The following is a 16,926-nucleotide window of genomic DNA, read 5'->3' on the forward strand; positions in this document are numbered from 1 at the left end:
TTATGACGGGATGTTACTGTGACGGTTTCTGCTTTGAAAAATCACAGCAGACTTCCATAAAGATGCTGGTACTTTATGACGAGGAACTATTATGCAGTGGTCTCCGACTATCTTCTTAAGAGGAAAGACATATTTTAAAGGGAAATTAAGCCATTGTTAACATTACATGTAATCGGCTCATTCGTAAGGCCGGAAGCGGAGAAGAATTACTACTGTTTTGTGGCTTCAGCAAAAGAAAAACTATACATAAATGAGAGTCCACAGATACAAACTCATTTTTAGAATTATCAAACATTCGTATTCGCCTCTATTTTGTCTCAGAAAACCAATGGGGACTTGGCGCAATTTCGCAGTTATAACTAAGTAAGCAGTACAACATATTTTACAGCACAAAGAAAGAATACACGTGTAATGAACAGTCCAAAATAGTAACATACATAACAAACGCAGCTTAGTATATATACATGGTATTAAAGGTAAAAAATATGGCGGCGTACAATGGACTCTTCAATGCAAACACAGCTGCATATTCTAGAAATGAACACCTTCTACATGTTGTTTACCCGTTTACACTCTATGTAAAGACCTCTTAGTGTCGCACAACAGTTTTAAAAGCCTATCACTTTTTTCTTCGCTTTTCTTTTTCGTTTATTCCAATTTGCAACTTGCATGAAAAATCGTGTACTTTTATCACGCCAGAAGCAGCTACAAAACTCTTTTAGGAAATATGAGTCAGAACTTCCAGAAGGCTCCCATAAATTAAAAACATTTCAGGGGTGTTGGAACCCCAAAATCTTTAAAAAATTGTGATTTCGGATTTTCGCATTTTCAAATTCTGTACACTTTTATCTTTCTAAAAATACCATTCTTTAATCTCTATGAAAATTAGAACTGTAAAAAAATCTAGTTTTAATTTGTCATCTACCGCTTTGATCAATGAGGGTTTTTACATAAAAACGCGTTTTTCTCCAAACGTGATTTTTTTATACTCGATGTACCTTTTCTCAGAACCTCACAGGTATCTAACCTTTTTATGGATTATTTATTAAGTTCCCTAATATTTACTGAAATGAGCTTTTTGTAATAAATTTAGAAAAAAAATTTTCTTTAATTTTTTTGCGCGAGAAAAGTGCTAAATTTTACTATGCCTAACAAAATATTCTGTAATTTACTCTAAAATTCAAAATGCTTCAAAAGCTCATTTCAGTATAATCAGATAGGTATACTTTAACTACAGAAAAAAAATTTCAAGCTTGTATCTACAGCAGATTTTGGGAAAAGGTACATCGAAAATGGCCAATTTAACATTGTCGGTATAGGGGTTTCTGATACCCCTTCAGAGAATTAAACTGTTAAAAAATAAAATTATAATTCAATCACTTTTCAAACATTCATTTGTTACTATACCGCGATCTCCGAACAATACTTCTTTCCACTTATTCACGTCACTTTCCCGAAGTACCTCAATTACACATTCATATAATTTATTACCTCAAACTTTCTCAATTAACTATTCATATAACTTACTCCGCGTTTCCCATCGCATACCATGAGGAAGGACGTAACTTTCTACGTCATTCTGAGATGCATTTTTACGCCATTATTATTTTACGGTTCAATTTTTGTATTACGTATTGTAAAAACCATTCAATTTACTAAACCCATTCACCGATAAGCTTTTGACAAGACAATGCGCTTCGACCAGATTCCCATATTCTCCTCGTCATTAAGACTAGCTTACGGAACTTTAGAACTCCTTGGTATAAGAATCCAAAGAAGTTTTTTTTTCTGATTTATCATGGTAATGAAATGCTCTCCACGCATATAATATTGTTACGTTTTTCTTTCTTCTGACACCAGTTGTTGCGTTATTTTCTTCCTTCACGTTCGTATGGGGTTTGTGTGGATTTGGAGTGAATAACGACGACACTTGATGAAATATCGAAACACACTTTATTTACCAATATTGTCAGGACAGCTCCAAAACACGTTTACAGTCGTCGATGAACTACTATAAACACGCTAACACGATCAGCGACACAGCCTTCCGGTTATCAGGCTATTACGGTGGAGACAGCTTCACTTGAAAGCACCAGAGTACAGCTCCCGACTCTGCTCGGTCGTTCTCGGAACTCCACGTACTCTGGAGACTCTCCACGCTACAACTCGCGATGCACTCGACGACACACAGAGCACTGCTTCCGACTCTTTGGTTCAGTCCTTCCCGGAGCTCAACACGCTCTCTCGACGATACACTAAGAGACCTTCGGTGCACTCGACGACCCACTCGGCACTCGCTGGCCGGCTGTTAACTCGACCGACTCCGCACGGACTAACTCGAGACACACTCTCTCGCCCTCTCGACGAGGCACTCTGACTCGCCCTCTAGATACTAACACTCTCGCACTATGCGAGGCACACACACACACTGACTGCGGACCAGCAGGGTTTATATAGTTTTTGGCTTGTGTTCGAGAACATTCTGGGCTAAACCAGTAAGAATTCGTTCCAGAAGGTTCTCCATCCGTCCATGGTATGTCACCAATTTTGTCGCCAACTGGGCGATTTCTCGCCAAATATGGCAACCCCGCTTTCCCCTTGTCATTTTTATGGCAACCCCAAAAATGCTTTGCGTGGAAGCCATCTTACCGCGCCTTGACATTTCGTAACAATATGTCAACTAGTCAACTGAATGAATATTGCTTTATAAATACAATGCAAGATTCAAAATACAATCAAGAAATCAAGTATTTTGCAAATATAATGAACGCAAAATAAAGGTTCTTCGGAAAGTAATTTCATTTTTTCCTACCAGAGGGCTTTATTTCATTTTTTCACAGCCCACTTAAGCCGCATAATCCTTATATATTTTGACAGCTGATACAGGAAGGCTTGTTTGTAAAAAATTTCGATTGATTCCACGCAGTAGTTTTTGGTTGGTGCCCTTTCAAATATGGAAAGTGAAAAGCAGCAATGTCGGCATATTTTACTTTAACTAACAAAAAAGTTAAAATGGTGTTTCACGCAAGGAAAAATTATCCGATGTGTATGGAGAAAAAACTGACAGAATGTCACTGCCTAAACTGGTTTGCAAAATTTCGATTCGGCAGTTTTGATCTTGAAGATGCACCACGTTCTGGAAGACCAGTTGAAGCTGATGAAGGCACATAAAGGCATTCATTGATGCAAACCGGCGAATAACAACTCGTGAGACGATCGAATTCGACTTTTATGGTCATTTGAAACGCCTAGGTTTAATCTCGGAGCTCGCCATATGGGTTTCTCATGTTCTTAAGCTCTTCATCAGCTTCGACTAACCTTCCAGAACGTGGTGCATCTTCAAGATCAAAACTGCCGGATCGAAGTTTTGCAAACCAGTTTTGGCACTGGAGTTCTGTCAATTTCTTCTCCACATACAACGGATAATTCTTTTTTTGCTTGAACAGCATTTCGATAGTAAAAAAAAGTAAAATATGCTGGCAAATGCTTCTTCTCACTTTCCGTATTTGAAAGGGCACTAAGCAAAAACTACTGCGTAGAATCAATCGAATTTTTTCACAAACAAGCCTTGCTGTATCAGTTGTCAAAATACATAAAGTGTGAAGATGGCTGTGAAAAAATGCAATTAAGCCTTGTCCTAGGGAAAAATGAAATTAGTTTCCGAACAACACAATATGATGCTAACAAATGGAACGTTAGTGGAATCATTAGGAAGGTTAATACACTGTATGACCGCCAAAGATCTAAAAAAGTTACTAACCAGACCACCAGCAAAACAACAGAAAAACTGAGTGTCGCTAACTGCAGTACGGATATATTGTAATTTGTTTTGTTGTCGTTTAATAGTGTATGGCTGATTTCGTCTGATTTTCTTTCCACCGTTCTCCCAGGAAGAGTTTCCTAGTTCTAAATTTTACTCCCTCCCCCACTTTCAAGAAATGTGCTTTAACCACTTGCGCTCCCCCCGGGGGTCGACGTAGAGAATTCTGCGAAGCTACTGGCTAGGATCTGTACTAGGCAGTCTCGGCCACGGGGGTATAAAATTTATGAACTTGGTGGTTCTGAAGGCTCTGGGAAAGGTCACTTATTGGCCGGCCCCGGAGTCTGGCACGTCCTAGCGCGGCGTGGTACTAGTAACCAGGGGGTAACCCCCGGGGTCGCTGGGTAATGTCCCGCTGCGACGGGCTCGCCCAAGCGACTGGTAGGAGCATTTGACGACCGGTGCTGCCTGGGGCCAGTCTCCAGGTGGTGCGCTGCTCTCCTGGAGGGTAATAGTGGAGGTTGAACCACCACGACGTGCCCAAAGAGGGAGTGGACCTGTAGTGAGCTTAAGTGCTCGGAACAGGGAATGCCAAAATACTATAACCACTTGCGCTACGACTAAACTTCGCGGTTGCGGTGCCGTGCGCTACAATATAACAAGCAGTAAAGTGTCTCATTTCCGCCACTCCGCGTCTGCGAGTGCAATCCAGAGCTGTAACTCGAGAAATTAACAATCTCGTTGTTAGGCGACTTGTGCACCACGTTATTTTCATTTTTGCGATAAATGCCTATCGACGTGGTGTTCACGTCGCTCGCGGTTTGAGACAAAAGCATCTCGACGTGCGTGGCACGTCTTTTTAGCGCAAGTGGTTAAAGTTCCATACCCTCCCTTCTGCACATATCCCTGTTTTCATTTCCGACAACGACGAACACTCTCGCGCATTCGCAAGCTGGAAAATTACGCTTGGACCAATCCCACATAAATATTCTGGGAGTTTTACATACAATGACAATCTTCCATCTTCTTTGAACTAAGAAAATATTTTCATTTTATTCATGCATTCTTACTTTGTCATATTTCGAAAGCACAGAAGGAAGTTGCGCTAAGCATTAGAGAAAGCAAAAATGACCTGAAATTACTGTGACGTTTTCCCGCGTTTCTGTGAGTGGCTTTTTTTTTTTTTTTTTTTTTTTTTTTTTTTTTTTCGGTGATAACGAGCATATTTAACGCAACCTTCCATTTTGGGGATACTTTAAGAGTGCGTAGGACGATGGAAACACGTCATACGTCCATTATGGGTTGTATGTCCGCAAAGAATGTGGAGGACAGAATCGCGATGAAAAACTACTGTCTAAGGCATAGCGTCCGACGTTACTTCAGATTTATGTGGCCGCTAAAACTGCAGAGGAAGTCTTTTTTTCCCATTTTTGGCACTTGTACTCTTTTGCATAACATCGAATGCCGACTATAAAATGTGATTCGTGGAATTTTAGCTAAGATGAAAGATACCCTCTAAAGCAGGCTTTCAAATTATGCATCGCTATAGTTTATTGCATTTGTTATCCAACTAGAGCAAAAATCGATAGAAATATTTGTTTAATGACTTAATGAAGGATTTCCTAAGAAAAAATTGCTCGTATTCAAGTTGCACGAAAAATCACGGAGGAAAAAAAAAAAAGAAAAAAAAGCACCCAGCCCAACCCGTTCTTAAGGATTCAAACCTATAGTAAAACTACCGGTGTTCAGCAGTCTTATATGTATTATTACATATTTCCTTTTTGGGTAATACTGTAATAAGCATTTAAGGATTACTTTGTTATAATTGCAAAATTGTTCAAAGTTGGTCGGCTGGACAAAGCATACGTTATGCTACCAGTGCTAGGTATGCGATATGCTTTCGTGAAGGACTTCTTACGGGGGAACTGGCTATGACTGTTGATGGAATAGTTTAATAAAAAAAAAATCGAACAGTAAGGTATAATTTCAACGGTAGGGTACGAACTGCGCGAAATTTGATCGAAGATCCCCTCCCCCTTTTATCTAATCCACGAACTGCGCGACGTTTCCTGTTCCCTCTTTCTTTACCAAGAAGATTGGGCACTACAAAAAGTCATTTATCGCCATTAATGGGACATTTTATTGAGACTGCAAGCCTCTATTTTCGTTTATCAATATTGTAAAAATTGTGCATACAAAACAAATATTAATTTAAAGTCTGGCGTGTGGTAAAGTAAAAATTAATTTCTTTTACACTCATTTTTACTCATTCATTCATGCTTAAAAAAAAATAATGAGCCAGATCTTTTTTTATTCTCTGTAAGAATTAAAAACTTTCCAAGTTGTAGATTTTAGCTATATATATATATATATATATATGTATATATATCAGTTTTGAATAATAAAATTGATAGATTAATGACATACATAAAACGGATACATAATCAATCTATCAAATATCGGATTTGTACCGCAACTTTAATAAGTTTTTTCTTGTCTAGATAAATATTAAAAAATCTTCTTAGATAACAGAATGGTTTTAACTATCAAATTTACCTTATTAGGTAAACTGTTCAATGATTTTTTTTTTTAACTCGCTTTTAAAGTTTGTGCTTAATATGTATGTAATACAATTTAAGCACAAATATATATGTAATACAATATTAATATGTATGTAATACAATTTTCTTATAATAGACAAAAGAGAGGTGAAATTTCTGCAGTAACACTATTTTGCCGCAAAATTATCAAAGAAATAATGCTTCGAATTCTTTTTCAAAACGATCACTGCGAAATTTCCAACACAACATAAAACCCGTCTGCAACTAAATTTATTGATTGTCTTTTTGAATAAATATATAGCTGAAACGTAGAATATGTATATAATAATATGTATGTAATATAATTTTTTGAAATAAGAATAACTGTTCTTTTTCTTCCGTAAAATTCGCCAAATTGCGCCAAGGTGACGGAGATAATACGTAAGCGCTAATGAATTTTCAAACAAAAAATGAAGGGAAAATAATCCATTCTTATTTTATGTCCTGTTAGTATAACATTTTTGAATATTAAAATACAAATGCACTGGGTGAAATATACCGTACTTAACTGAATGAAATACTGTACAAAAATGGTTTTTAGTTGCCCAGATTAAACATTCTTTGATGTCTCTTATCAACTAAAATCTTTGGTAATCGATGATTTCATCCCTTTCGCAAGGCTAGCCTTTTTTTTTTTTTTTTTTTTTTTTTTGTTTGTTTCCCACCTAACAATTATCCTAAAAATTATCTTTGTTTTGGTTGCCTCTTCACTAACTTTTTTCCTGAAACTCACTGCTAATGAATTTACAAAAAATGAAAGCGAAAAAACATAAAATCACTTGAAAATTCAGAGTTATAGCGCCAGTTGTGTATTGAATAGGAGCAGCTGGTGTATTGACTCTCATCGGTAGTCATAGCATTCTCTCGGAAGAGGTAAACAAGTGCAGTATGTGTAGTCGTGACTCATCGAACTCGATTCTTATTCTAAACAAATATACGATACCAAAACAAAAAGTTCCGTGTCCAAGGCGGACGTATACTCAGGTACCATTGTGTATATTTTTACATATAAATGGCATAATTAGGAAGAAATTTTTCATTCACAATGGAGGATTGAAGGAAAGAAAATGTCTGGAATAAGATACTGGTAATAAAGTGCAAGTAAAAACTGAGTGAATCTGTCCATTGATTAATGATTAACAGAAATTTATGCTTTCTGTTAATCATTTCTTATCCCATGTAACGGACATAATACAACATCCACAGCCAGGCCGTCCGTTATATGGGAGGAATGCAATCGTGAAGAACTTCGCAAGTGAAACTGCTACGTATACAGAGAAAACCAAGGATACGTTGACACAAAACTCAGAACTGCACAAAGGAATTTCGTTATATCAGGGTTAAGTTCGTTAATTATTACAAAATGCACAAGGGTTATCTTACCTAAGAGGAGGAATGCCTCCGTGAAGGCCTTTTTACCGTAAACTGGCTCTTATTTACGTAACACAGGATTAACTGTGGGTCACGACTTGCAGCAGGGTGTCGCCAAAAATTTTAGCAGTTTCGATATTTCTTTAACTTATTATAATAATTTTACAATTACCAAATATTTTGACACAATGTATCTGAAACTGGATAAAGACAAGACAATACAGACAAAGAAAAAACGAAAATGTTTCGACGCATTCTTTTTATAATATAAACGTTCATTTTCCTTGCTTTGCACGTGACGCTGTAATTTCGTCTGTTACATATTTAACATTTTCACATTGTTCTATCTTTTAAAATTAGAAATTAATGACCTAAAACTGCAATAGTATATTACAGTAAAAGTGAAAAAAAATGACTGTTTCACTCATGCAGATTTGCGCAATACTTATGGAGACCCACAAAATTTTTGTATATATTATGGGGTCCTGGTGGTTGCGAATGAAAAAAGTTGAAGAAACCCTGACGTAAACACATGGATAAAACCACAAAAGCACCCATGATGTCAACCCGTTCGCAAGGATTTGAACCCGAGGCGAACTCTGCTTTCAGTGGTCTTATCCAATCGGTCGCTGGTGCGCCAGGAACTAATCTAAATGCGCCTACCCTACTTACAATACAATGACTACAAATACTGTCCTAGAAACTTTCATATTCCATAATTTGGCACCCCTACCATCGAGGTACTCCCTCATGCCTAGGTGAGTTACATGTCTTAACAGTCGGTGATGCACCTGTCTAAGGCTGTAAGAATAAGTAGAAGGAGGTTTCAACAGAGTCGGACTCTGCTGCTTGTGCTGGCTCTATTGAAGCATGTAACAAATACAAGAACAGCAATGATGATTGCATAAAACCAGAGGTCCACTTATAAAAAGTACTGGCATCGAAAGAAACTTCGCGGCCCACACTTTTATCTCATTTTTACCTATTCCTCGAAATGTTTTAGAAAAACAGATGTTAACAAATAAGTTACAAAAAAATTCGGGTAACGGAAAATCTACTGTATATTTAAATTAGAAAGTATAACTAAAGATAAAAAAAAACTTCCCATTTCAATATAAAATGGTTCTAAAACAAAGCAAAAATAAAAGGATTAATTTGCAAATGATTGCATACTACAACTATCAATGCAGAAAAATCGGGATTTCTTTGTAAAATGGAATTAGAGCTACCTGCTATCACTGACCATTATCTTATCGCCTCATCTGTTCTTCGAAATATCTCAAAGCTAACAAATTCCCAACCGTTGCGGTACTTCAGAAGTTCAGATTGAGATGGTCGCCACTCGCTCATCCCCAAGTGTTTGCACAAAAAAGAGAAATACTTCAGCAGTTTTTGACGTTAAGAGCATTTTTTAGGTCAGGTAATTTTTAAGTGAGGTGATTCCTTATCTTAACGTTTTTGGCTTTTTTTTTTTTTTTTTTTTTTTTTTTACAAATTTAACTGGCATAAAACTTTTATCTATCTTTTAAGTTATAACAATCCACAATCTGTAAAGATAAAGAAATAATTGGGATTGACTGCTAATTGGATAACACAGATCGTTCGGTAGTACGGAATTCTCAAAGATTAAAACAGGTGAAGAGACAACTGCATTTTATCAGCTACTGGTGCAAAATAAGACAGATGTAGTCATTAGAAATCAGTAATTTCTTTTTTTTTTTTATTACAAATTTAACTGGCATAAAACTTTTATTTATCTTTTAAGTTATAACAATCCACAATCTATAAAGATAAAAAATAATTGGGATTGACTGCCAATTGGATAACACAGATCGTTCGGTAGTATGGAATTCCCAAAGATTAAAACAGGTGAAGAGACAACTGCATTTTATTGGCTACTGGAGCAATATAAGACAGATGTAGTCATTAAAAATCAGTAATTTCCTTTTTTTTTTTTTTTTTTTAACGCACTTTCTTATGGTCCATGAAAGCTATCGGAGATCCCATCAAATTTTCGCCATTCATTCCGGCGAGTTTATATATGGCAAAGCACACCAGCCTGTCTGCCTACGGGGATGGATACCTTCGTGGAGGAATTACTAAAGTAAACTAGAACAGATCGTACCTACACAGCTAACCAATACATACAAGTTATGGATATAAATGAGCTCAAGCATTGAGGTTATCTGACAAAAAAAAATTCATTACAATTTGCACAACTTATATCGGCAGCCAAAATGGCATTTAAAATAGCAGTAGCGGTTAATTTAAAATCTAAATTGGCTTATTGAAGACTAATCGGGGTTACATAAAACCAAGGCGAAGGTCATACGAATGTTCACGACGTCACGCGTATCCATTATTGCCCCTAAATCACTCCCCTTCGAGACGTTTTGTCGAAAATGGTCAATGGGAACATATGAAAATAACCTTTTTATGTGTCTTCAATAAAGTTTATATTCTCGAGACAAGTGACTTATTTGCTATTGTTATCGTAACGTAATATACAGATTATTACAGTGTTTCACTAAATATAAAATCAGGTGGCTAGCAGTATTCTATTATATGTAATCACAGGAAACTATAAAAAAAAATGGCTGCTGTATTTTCCGAGCGACTTCTTTCAGTTTGATAACACTCACTTTTCTGGACCTTGCTGTAGCAGAATTCTGACGGTATTTGAAAGCTCAAATTTTTAACTCACAACCTACCCGACATTAATCTTTAAAATGCAACTCGTCAAATTATGAACATTTCGCAAGAACCCAGGTACATGCCTAGGTGACACTGCGTCATGTCACCTACGCATGTACCTGGGGCAAGAATCCGCCTTGACCGTCATGGAAGACACCTCCAAGACATTGCACTGAAGATGTGACGACCGTTTTATAAATCTCAAGTCACTTTTTCCATCAATGAGGCAGCTGGTACAAATGGGAAATGTGCTTATCAACTAATTATGCTATACTGATGGTTCTAATTTACTTTTTCTCGTCAAGAACATGTCCCAAGGGACTGAAACCGTGACGTTAAAAAACCCTGTTTAGCTGTATTTATTGCTGTGTGCAATACAGTAGTTATTCAGCTTTCAAAATGGCTAACGTTAAATGCTGCATCTAAAGAAAATTTTTAATTTGTCCATCTGCATTTCAAGCTCCCAATACATATTTATTTCTGTACCTTAACAGAGAGAACTTAAAAAGTTTTCCTTTCAGAAATATCGAAAGAAGATGAGTTTGAATTCACATTTGGATTACGAAAATCCCGCAAGTTTTTGACGATGCCATTGATGCAATATCATTATTTTGCAAACGTTCTCGTAATCTGATGACGAGAATTTCTAAATTTCGTTGCACACAACAAAGAGCAGGTCACTACGATTGCATCACGACTCAAATTATCTATTCGTCTGCAACCGGTTTATTCTACCCTCATGTGACCCTCATAAAAAGAAGTGCCTGGTGGATAATCTTGATTGTTTTAACGACCTCGCAGTTGAAGAGCTAGAAAGTGGTTTTGCATACAAAGGCGTTAAAAATTATCAAATCAGATTTCTCGTTATTACTGAAGTAAATTAGCTTGCAATGATATTGAAAAACGCGATTCTAGATCTTCTAGATCACCATTTCTAGAAAAAACACGAGAGTTTCGGGCGAGCAGGAATAAAGAACTGGCTAATCATGAATAACATTTTCCATCTTTTTATAATTAATTTTGGAATTTTACTAATGTACCTTTACTAAATTATCATAAATTTTAGTACTAAATTTTACAACCTAACCCTAACTTTACCATTTTTCTGATTTATTATACCTTTTCAACACAGTTAATTAATGATTTAAATTTGATTGCCTTAGTGAATCCCGATTATCCATCAGATTTAAGATCACCGCCATTAACGGGTAAGAAATTTGGTACTATTCTGTTTCGAGGGCCGTAAAAATCGCCAAATGCTACCAAAAAGAATTGTGGCAACCCTAATAATTGCGGCAAGAAAGGAAGTATAATTGTAAATAACTATCTAAGATTGATGTTTCAATTTAGATGAAAGGTTAATTTCATATAATACTTTTTTATTCGGTAAAGTACAGAAGCGCTCACTTATTTGTTTGCCGCTCACTTATTTGTTGCAATTTGTCAATTGGATTTTTGTCAATTTTCTTTTACTTTTTACGTGAAAATAGGTCGATGTGTACATAGATAAAGTCAAGGGTTAGCGCAATGCCATTTTTGTGCAATTGTAGGATATTTTTTTAAGTGAAAATAGGTCGATGTGCACATGGATACCGAGTATGTGCAATTCTTAAAAAAGCGTCAAGCAGTGGGTGATGATTCTGCAGTTCACCGAAAATTCTATTGCCGACTTTTCGTCATGGGCAATTCCCAAATTGTTAAATCCATAGGATATATTAAAAAAAAAAAAAATTAAATTAAATTTAAATTTAAAAAAAAGATTTAAAATTAAAAAAGGATTTAAAATCAAAAAAGAATTTTAAAATTAAACTAGTATTTCAATGGCGTCTTAAGAAATATAGAACTATATAAACTTACGCAATCTGAAATCAACGCGTACGCTAGATTTGGCGCGCTGTTAAATGGGCGCGTTTCCTAGATTTGGCGCTTTTGAGCATACATTTTCCCTGCAATTTTCTTACGGTCCTCAAAACAGAATAGTACTAAAAATTTTGTACTTAATACATGTGAAATATACGTGCTATTGTACCGATATCACACTGCATTTTACGTCTACCCGTTAAATTCCTTCAAATAATTAATTAAACATTTTTTTGATATAATTGTTTTTCGGATCTTCCGGGCGCCCATGTTTTTCATTGTGAGTAGATACGGGCGTTCGTTAACAAAGATCCATTTTTCGCACAGTAAATTTTACAGTGGGAATAAAAATTTTAATTAGAGCTAAAAATTGGACACATGATAGCTTTATACCTTACTTAATATCATGCACAGCAAAACTATATTTTAAATTAATTCAAAACAATTTCAGATAGAAACACAGTATGTTGAATATATCGCGTCCGTATTGCATAAACTCAATTTTATTTGTAACTGCCATGCATGAAAAGAATTTTCCGTAAGTTTCATGTATTAAATGGTCCATAAAGAATTTTCAGTCGAAGTTTCATGTTTTGGAACATTAAGTTTTACGAACTGAAGAATAAATTCTTCATAACAAATATGACAAAGCTTCTATGGCAGTTTTTTTTAATATAAATTTTATTTAACTACTTCTAACATTTTATAAATTTTATGTAAAACTTATTAATTCTATTTACCTATACAACACTGCATTTTATTAAAGAACGCAAGAGGAATGGTTGCAAACTTCGAACAAGCGAATAGGATAAATCCGCTGTGTTACCAGGTTTGAACTATTATCGCCAAAGTTGGCGATGTTTACATTTACCGGGTTCTCTGCGGAAGTGCTTCCTCTTCTGTGTTAACTGGAATTTAAGACAAATTTTTTTTTTTTTTTTTTTTGTTTATCACGTTTAACAGAATATCACAGTATTTTATCTAAATGTGGCAATAAATCAAATTCTTTTTGCGATGAAAACTTTAAATGTCCGTTTCACTTTTCAAACTGTTGCCACCAAATATTATCGCCCTTTATTATACTTAAAGAAATTAAACTATGAAGAATCTGTATAAATATATGGAGGTTTCTTGCATTATGATAAAACAACGGTACCTGGAGCCATTAAATTTTGAATAACTTACGTCTCCAAACGAATATGGTCATGTGCAAGCCCAAATTCGGAATATGTTTTATTATCTATTCCATATTTTGTAACACTTTAACGAATTTTTGATTAACAAACTCAACGATTTCAAAGCCAGCAGTGGCAACACTGTAGAACAATTTTTTTTTTCTTCCAGGGCCCGAAACTGTGTATTATCGTAAATTCTAAATAGATTTCTTTTTTAAAATATTTTGTGATTTTGCCGTAGAATTTTATAGTTTAAGCGGGAAGAACATGATATTTAATAAATAATGGCAACACAAAACGTTAAAAATACGCCCCTTTAGGCGTAATATAAAATCTAAAAAGCTTTCAGATTTTATTTCTTTTTTAAATATTTTTTTGGGGTGTATAATTAGGTATACGAAAAATTTATTGTTTTCTTTATGAGCTAAGAAGGTTTTACCTTGTCTTATATGCAATACATTTCCTCAAAAGATAAACTAAAAATTTTAAAATATTTATTCAATTATAACAACTTATTAACACCAAGTCAAGCACTACAAATACCTAAATTCAGTAAGCACACGAATTACTTTATTTTCCGGCGAAATGTATGAATTTTACAGCAGTGATATTCCAGAAATGCAGAAAGTAAGAACTGCGTAAAAACGGAAGCAGTGTTCATTAAAAACACGACACTAGTTTTAAATAAAAATCGATTTAGGAAATTATAAATGCGGACAGTACTTAAGACATAAATAAGTATTTTATTCATTCACGAAAACTTATTACATAACAAAATTATTATGGATTATTAATGAAATACGAGTTCAGCGATATTAAGAATTAAGACATTTGAGAGCTGCTTGCAATGGAGTTACAACAATGCAAAATCTTAAATTTACAAACCATTAAATTAAGTTTTAATCAAAATTCCATTGTTGGTAATTTTAAGTGATTTATTATTGTATACACTAAAGACAAAATCTTAGCTTAAAATTTTTTAAAGCTAAAATTTCTAATTTTTTAACTTCCAGATTTAAGTTAAATGACACGCACAGATACATGAAGACATTAATTCTACTGCCTACAAAATTATTTAGAATATTATACCACATACTACATCAAAACTGCTTCTTTTTTCATTAATTTCCTTTACGTAAAGTAAATACCATTAACGGACGCAATCCTTTCAGCTAGACAATTCAAATTTTGATAAAAAAAAACCTAATTAATGAAATAATTAAATTCTTTTCGATACGATTTTTTTAAATTGTTTTTTGGGGAAAACTTGCATTTCACACAGCTGACTTTGCTTACACTACTACTTCAAACATATATCCATTTTACGACTGGTTCAAACCACGTTCAATCAGAATTTGAAAATATTTTAAGATAGGCCATTTTTGCTTGTTTTTGAAATCGCACAAAGCAAATCGAAAATTATAATTAATTCATGACAGTAAAATCTTAAATGATTTTAAAGTTTCATCTCGTTGACAGCTATACATTTTTAATTGCTAAATAAATAATAATCAGAACATTACATACTACTAATATGCAATATCAGAATATTACTACATTCAATAAATTCGTAGTCACGTACTAATTAAAACAGGACATATTTCCACTTTTGTTATTACTGTAGATTTTTTAAATTCAAATGCTGGATGCGTGAAAGACGTTTTTCGTTGGGCTCCACCTTCTTTCCACAGATAAGAATATTTTTTTCCTAAATAAGATATCAAGATTGCGAAATGACATACACACATATAAATGTCAACTTACCAACTGTGCACAAGGTTTTTCTGGTGTAAAATAAACGAACTAAGTACTATCCAAGAGAAACACCAACAGCGAATGCAACGACTCACAGTTCTCTCGATCAACTGCCACAGGAATGTCAGTAGCCGGTATGTCCAATTTCAACTTTCGGCGCCGACTAAGCGTTTCAGAAATGGTTGTCTAGCAAGTTGGCGTTAAAGCACCATATTTGGCAACTTCTCCGAACAAAGTTAGTATTTTTTTCTAAACGTGTTAACAACTAACGTAGAATTCAGATTACATATACTAATTATAATTCAAATAATAATTCAGATTATAAATACTACACTTACTAATTATACATGCTAATTCAGATTACATACTAAGACAGGACTTAAAATCTGCCGAAACCCATCGGAGCTGAGCTTCGGTAGTTTCCAATTTATTTGAGTATAATTCTAATTCTAGTTAAGTAAGATAAAAATCTGCTATTTTAATTTATTACTCTCATTAATTTAACTACTCTTCCTTAATTTAATTTCTTGTTTATTTATTTTCACTTTAATTAATTTTATTATCCATTATTAGGCCAGAAGGGCTATTAGTTTCGTTTTGCATTTTGCGTCGAAAACTTTAAATGTCCGTTTCACTTTTCAAACTGTTGCCACCAAATATTATCGTCCTGTATTACATTTGAAGAAATTAAATAATGAAGAATCTGTATAAATGTATGTATGTTTTTCGCATTGTGATAAAACAACGGTTCCTAGAGCCATCAAATTTTGAATAACATAATCCTCCACCGAAGAGGAGCATCTGGAAGTCTTAATTAAGAATTTAGAATTTGTTTTATTATCAGTGTCATATTTTGTAACACTTTAACGAATTTTCGATTAACAAACTCAACGATTTTAAAGCGTGTAATGGCAACACTATACGGGAAACAAAACATTTTTATCTCCAGCGCAAGAGACTGTGTATAGGAAATTCTAAAGATCTGCTCATTTTAAAATTATTTTGCAATATTGCTGTTCAATTCAATTTTATGGCTTAAGTGCGAAGAACATTATATTTAGTAAATAAAGGTAACACACAAAACGTTAAAAAAACGCCCTTTTGGGTGAAATGTGAAATCTGAAAGCTTTCAGTTTTTTTTTTTATTATTATTATTATTTTATTTAATTTGTTTACTTTTCTTGAGTAAAACAATTTTTGAAATTAAATTGCAATAAATAATGTAAAAGGATTCATGCTACTCAAATTCATCCTGCTGAAATTGCTACATAGATTTAATTAATAAATAATGTAAAGTAATAATTTTAACTAAACAGGCTTGGAGAAATGGAGGGGGAAAATAAAGTAATAATATTGCAATTATTTAAATTATAAAAATTTTAGAAAAATCAAAATGGGACTGCCAGTGAAAAAGATAGCAAAACAAACTTTTAAAAAAGGAATAATGAAGAGGAAAAACATACACATGGAAAAAGATTTTTTATTTATTTATTTATTTATTTATTTGTTCACTTAAATTGAACCAAGGCGCTAATTAAATAAATAAACAAACTTTTTCAGTACCTTCGAAAATTAAACGTGCCTCCTCTACCAAAAAAAAAAAAAAAAAAAAAAAGGCCTCTGCACTTCAAATTAAATGCAATATGTAACGTTTTATTAAAAACTATACAAAGACTACAAGGTATATAATAATCTGGGACTTAATTTATTA

General features: G+C 34.2%; 1 protein-coding gene across 3 annotated transcripts in view; it reads right to left on the reverse strand.

Moving 5' to 3' along the window:
* LOC118181631 (uncharacterized) overlaps positions 1-15,378 on the reverse strand; it is an 83,346-nt gene extending 67,968 nt beyond the window's left edge. Inside the window, exon 1 of one of the 3 annotated variants that reach the window (XM_085824304.1) lies at positions 15,225-15,378. The gene's annotated coding sequence lies outside the window, so the exon portion shown is untranslated. The remainder of the gene's footprint in view (positions 1-15,224) is intronic. The other 2 variants (XM_085824302.1, XM_085824303.1) reach the window with 2 other exon arrangements.
* Positions 15,379-16,926: the final 1,548 nt, after the last annotated feature.

Source organism: Stegodyphus dumicola, chromosome 9 (assembly GCF_044657685.1).
Source record: "Stegodyphus dumicola isolate Sdum_Otavi_A_Nest chromosome 9, ASM4465768v1".
Lineage (NCBI taxonomy): Eukaryota > Metazoa > Arthropoda > Arachnida > Araneae > Eresidae > Stegodyphus > Stegodyphus dumicola.